This window comes from Monodon monoceros, unplaced genomic scaffold (genome assembly GCF_005190385.1).
Source record: "Monodon monoceros isolate NGI ecotype Baffin Bay Population unplaced genomic scaffold, NGI_Narwhal_1 Super_Scaffold_7, whole genome shotgun sequence".
Lineage (NCBI taxonomy): Eukaryota > Metazoa > Chordata > Mammalia > Artiodactyla > Monodontidae > Monodon > Monodon monoceros.
The window spans coordinates 99221621-99227474 of record NW_021703784.1 but is presented as its reverse complement, the minus strand read 5'-3'; the positions used below and the strand labels follow the sequence as shown (position 1 = coordinate 99227474).

The following is a 5854-nucleotide window of genomic DNA, read 5'->3' as shown; positions in this document are numbered from 1 at the left end:
AGGGATGGGAGCTAATGAATAAGTGCTTACACATTTGTCCTTCACTTTGTTTCCCCAAAGATACCAAAAGAAGGGGTGAAGGATGCTGAACAGGTATAAACAACAGCTACCCACTTTTTCTACTAAAAAAGAATCTATAGAAGGATCCCAGGAATCTACACGTGTAACAGGCCCTATAGGTGACTCCTATGCACACTAAACAAGTTTGCAAAACACAGATTAGGGTGTTTTCTGAAGGAATTTACATCATAAGAGGAGCAGAGATTACAGCCCTGGCACACTTGAACATTCCCTTGCATCACACAGAAAAGCACCATATGACTGTCTGTCTCCATCTCCACCTTCATGGATGCTTTTCCTCTTCTGACTTGGCATTCCCGTCCTCAGATGCACCAAGCATGTGTACATGAACTTCCTTCTTAGTCTCTATGTAAGACGACTTCTGTCTTCCTAAGGAAGGCTCCAGTCCTCTTCCACAGGAGGAGGTTTTCCTTCTGGGTTCCTTCCTGCATCCTGTTGTCTAAAGAGAGCAGGGTCCTGGGCTTCAGCCGGAAGGGCACTGATGTTTGCTTCCTGCCAGCCCAGCAACTATGGGTGATGAACGGCCTCTAGGACCCAGAGCGAGGATGCCTATAGTGGAGCCACCAATTTTATTAGCTCGGCTGGAAGAGTGAAAGCTGCAGGGCCTGCTGGTTCCCTTATTAGATTTCATTCCTAGGTAAGCATATCTTTCAAAGACCCCCCAAAATTTTCTGGAAGCAGTAAGGATAAATGTCTAAAAAAATGTTTTCCCCATTTGCATGGCTCTCTCTCTTTTCAGAAAGTATTCCTTCCTGCACTGCTTGGGTCTTGGGGGCATCATTAATCCATACCCACTTTTATTTATTTGTTTGTTTATGGCCACGCTGCACAGCCTGTGGGATCTTAGTTCCCCGACCAGGGATCGAACCCACACCCCCTGCAGTGGAAATGCAGAGTCCCAATCACTGGACTGCCAGGGAAGTCCCAATCCATACCCACTTTCAATGGATGCTTGACTTATGACCCAGGGAGTAGTTTTCATTAAGTTCTTTTGATTTAGAGTCTCCCTCTGATAAAGTTGATAGTGGTGGCGTTGGGGGATTTGGTAATTCTTCCTGATTTAAACAGTACAACATGTGGCCGATCTGACTTTGGCTTATTCTAGGGCAGAGGGAAGGACTCCCCATTTCCACAATGGGGACCATGTCTCATATATCTGGTCATGTCTTTCCCTTACTTAAAATTCATCCATGGTTCCCAGTTACTCAAGGATAAAGTCCAAAATTATTAGCCTCACTTTCAAGCCTTTTATGATCTCGTCCCTGCTGGTCTCCTGTATTATTAAGGACTCTTCAACTGCACATGATAAAAAACCAAGTGCAAACTGAGTCAAGTGAAAAAGAGCAAGTATTTGCCCATATATACGAAAAGTCCTGAGCTACACTGGCTTCAGGCACAGCCGGATTCAGAAGCACACCTATTTTGGGGAATGTCATTTCTCTCCATCTCCAGGCTCTGTCTTCTGTATTGGCTTCATTTTCAGCGAGAATCCACTATGTGGTGGCAGAGATGAACACATAGTGACTTCAGGTTTATAATCTGGTAGTTTATCAAGCTCAGCAGGGAGTGAATGCAACTTGTCCAGTAAATTCTAGGAAAGTTCAGAGGATGCCTATTATTAGTGAGGCTAGGTCGTACACCCGTCCTTGGACCACCCTTTTGGCTTACTGTCCACTTCTGGTGCTTTGCGGGTGGGATCACCCCAAATGAACGACTTTTTTGAGAGTGATGTATGGGTATTTCCAAAGGATATTTGAGATGATATTATTTTAAGAGGAGGATGTGGTATACACCATCGCCTAACAAATACCTGTGTTCCTCTTTTTTAAAAATTAATTAATTTTTTTGGCTGCATTGGGTCTTCATTGTTGGGTCTTCGTTGCGGTGCACAGGCTTCTCATTGTGGTGACTTCTCTTGTTTTCAGACCTCGGGCTCTAGGCGTGTGGGCTTCAGTAGTTGTGGCTCGCGGGCTCTAGAGCGCAGGCTCAGTAGTTGTGGCGCACGGGCTTAGGTGCTTCAGGGCATGTGGGATCTTCCCAACGCAGGGCTCGAACCTGCGTCCTCTGAAGTTGCAGGCGGATTCTCAACCACTGCGCCACCAGGGAAGTCCCAGCTGTGTTCCTCTTCTTCCTTGCTAACAGAGTCCAAATTTCTTTAGATGGTAAGGGAAGGAGAGCCCCTCACTCAGCCTCGGGATGAATCATAATTGGTTTAACCCAAGGCCTGGAATCCCATTCCTATTATAGTGATTGGTTTGTGGGTCTGCATGTGACCTGGCTCTAGCCAATGAGAATCTAAGGGGCAGGCTGCTGAAGGGCTCCTGGGAAATATTTTCCTCCCTGAGAAAATAAGTGAGGACATGAAGGAGAAGCCTCTGCCTACATTCTTTGGATATTATCATGGGAAGATGAGAAGCTTAAAGCTGTGGCAGCCATCTTGAAACCATGAAGAGAAAGTGAGATTCACAGAGAAGCCAATGCATCAATCTGCCTTAGTTGAGAAGCTGAATTATCTAAACTTAGTACCTTCTCTTGACTTAAAAAAAAAATTGTGCCAAAATACACAAAACATCAAATTCACCATTTTAACCAATTTATTTTATTTATTTGTTTTTGTTTGTTTTTACTGTATGATATCACCCATATGTGGAATCTAAAACAAACAAACTGGTGAACACAACAAAAAAGAAACAGACTCACAGATATAGAGAACAAACCCATGGCTACCAGTGGGGAGAGGGAAATGGGGAAGGGCAACACAGAGGCAGGGGATCAAGAGGTACAAACCATTATGTATAAAATAAGCTACAAGGTTTGTTTTCTATGTTTGTGAGTCTGTTTCTGTTTTGTAAATAAGTTCATTGGTATCATTTTTTTAGATTACACATATAAGTGATATATGATATTTGTCTTTGTCACACTTACTTCACTTAGCATGATAATCTTTAGGTCCATCCATGTTGCTGCAAATGACATTATTTCATTCTTTTTTATGGCTGAGTAATATTCCATTATATATATATATATATATATATATATATATCTCACATTTTCTTTATCCGTTCATCTGTCAGTGGACACTTAGGTTGCTTTCATGTCTTGGTTACTAAAGGGGAAAGGGGACAGGAGGGGTAAATTAGGAGTTTGGGATTAGCAGATACACACTACTATATATAAAATAGATTAGAAAACAAGGTTCCACTGTATAGCACAGGGAACTATATTCAATATCTTGTAATAAACTATAATGGAAAAGAATCTGAAAAAGAATATGTATATATGTGTGTGTGTGTGTATGTATATAATATACGTATATAGCTGAATCACTTTGCTGTACACCAGAAACTAAGACAACATTGTAAATCAACTATACTTCAATTTAAAAAAATAGATGAAGGGAAGTCCCTGGCAGTCCAGTAGTTAGGATGTAGCTCTTTCACTACCGAGGGCTCGGGTTCAATTCCTGGACGGGGACCTAAGACCCAACAACTCACGTGGTGCGGCCAAAAGAAGAAAAAAGAGAAAAAGAAAGCCACAGGATATACCGTACAAGACAGGGAACACGGCCAATATTCTACAATAACTATAAATGGTGCACAACCTCTAAAAATTGTGAATCACCATACTGTACACCTGCAACCCACGCAATATGGTACATCAACTACACCTCCATTAAAAAAACAACAAAAACTGCATGCATCTTACCACGCTTCCAGTGTACTAGACATTTCTTGCTCCTCCTGTGCAATCAGAATGACTCCCTCTATAATAGATCAATATGTTCTGAGATGTCCAAATGGCCCAAGTCAAGCATTGAGCCCTGGTCATTCCGGCTCTCAGGGCCAGTGTGTTCTGTGGACAGCTGCCTACAGCTCTAACTCTTGAACTCCACCTGTGTGTACACCTTGGTGATGTCGTGGTACCTGCCTTCCGGGGGCTGGTAGTTGGAGATCGGCGGCGTGTACTCTAGTCCCTGTCTCTCAAAGGGGAATAGACTGGGGTCCCGCTCGGTGGCTGCCTCGTGGCGTTCCGGGGATGTGAGCTGCAGCTCCTGCAGATTCCCTGCCGGGCCTCAAGCATGGACCTGACGGCGTCCTTCTCCAACTCCATGTTGTAGAGCGACCACTTCTTCAGAAGCAGAGCTCTCTGCTCGCTCTCCTCCAAGGGGAGCTGCACCGCAGGCCGGTGTCTCACTTTCCCTGGGAACTTCACAGGCGTGATAAAATCCTTAAGGGGAATTAGCTCGTGGCTGTCATGGCATCCTTTTCTTCAAGCGGTCCTTGGCAGCTTGGCCTTTTGTTTGGATTTTTCTTCTCCTTCTTTTGCTCCTCCTCCTCCTTCCTCCTCTTCCTCTTTCTCCTGCTTCTCCTCCTCTTCCTCAGGGGCTCTGCTCTCTTGGGAACAAGCCCCCAGAAGCACAACCATGAAGCTCTCATGGTGTCTCTCATCTGTGTCTGCCAAGCTCCCAGAAGCCGGTTCAGGGGCACAGGGGCACTCCAGCAGGGACCTTCTAACCACTTTAAAGTGTATAACTCAGTGGTATTTGGTATGTTCACCATGTATGAAACCATTACCACTATCTAGTTGCAGAATATTTTCATCACTCCAAAAGGAAATCCCAATTCTCCTTGCCCCAGCCTCTGGCCATCCCTGCTGTATTTTCTGCATTTGCCTATTCTGAATATTTCAAATAAATAGAATCATTAGACAGTATGTGGCCTTTCGTATCTGGCTTCTTAGCATAATGTTTTCAAGGTTCATCTATGTTGCAACTTGTATCAGTACTTCATTTCTTTTTGAGGCTGAATAATATTCCACTGTATGGATATACCACATTTTATTTACCCATTCATCAGCGATGGACATTGGGGTTGTTTCCACCTTTTGGCTATTGTGGATAATACTGCTATGAACATTCATGTACGAGTTTTCGTTTGAACACCTGTTTTCACTTTTGAGTATATGCCTAGGAGTGGAACAATATGGTACTTCTGTGTTTAACTTACTGAGGAATTGCCAAAGTGTTTTCCACAGTGGCTGCACCATTTTATATCCCCACCAGCAATGCAGAACGGTTTTAATTTCTTTGCATCCCAGCCAACACTTGGCTGTTTTCTGTATTTATGATTATAGTCATTCTAGTGGATGTGAAGTGGTGTCTTATTGTGGTTTTGATTTGCATTTACCTACTTACCAATGACAATGAACATTTTTTTCATGTGTTTTTTGTCCATTTGTATATCTTTTTTGGAGAAATGTCTATTCAAGTCCTTTGCCCATTTTTGAATTGGGTTGTTTAGTTTTTGTTGTTGTTGAGATTTAGGAGTTCTCTATATAGTCTGAATATTAATCCCTTATCAGATATATGATGTGCAAATGTTTTCTCCCATTCTGTGGGTTGCCTTTTTACTCTGTTGATATTGGCTTTTGGTGCACAAAATGTTTAATTTTTGTAAAGTCCAATTTGTCTTTTTTTTCTTTTGTTGCCTGTGACTTTGGATATATCCAAGAAATCACTGCCAAATGCCATGTCATGAAAACTTTGCCCTATATTTTCCTCTAAGAGTTTTATAGTTTTAAGTCTTACACTTGTCTTTGATTCGTTTTGTGTTAATTTTTAAAAATTGAAATGTTGTTAATGTACAATATTATGTTATCATTATGTAATGCCCCTCTTTTATCCCTGCTTTGTCTAAAATTAATATAGCTACTACTACTTTCTTTTAATTAGTGTTAACATGGAATATCTTTCTCAATCCGCTTACTTTTTTTT

At 42.2% G+C, this 5854-nt stretch overlaps 1 pseudogene; it reads right to left on the bottom strand.

The window, feature by feature from the left end:
• Positions 1-3955: 3955 nt before the first annotated feature.
• Positions 3956-4396, bottom strand: LOC114887630 (annotated as a pseudogene).
• Between the last annotated feature and the right edge of the window lie 1458 nt (positions 4397-5854).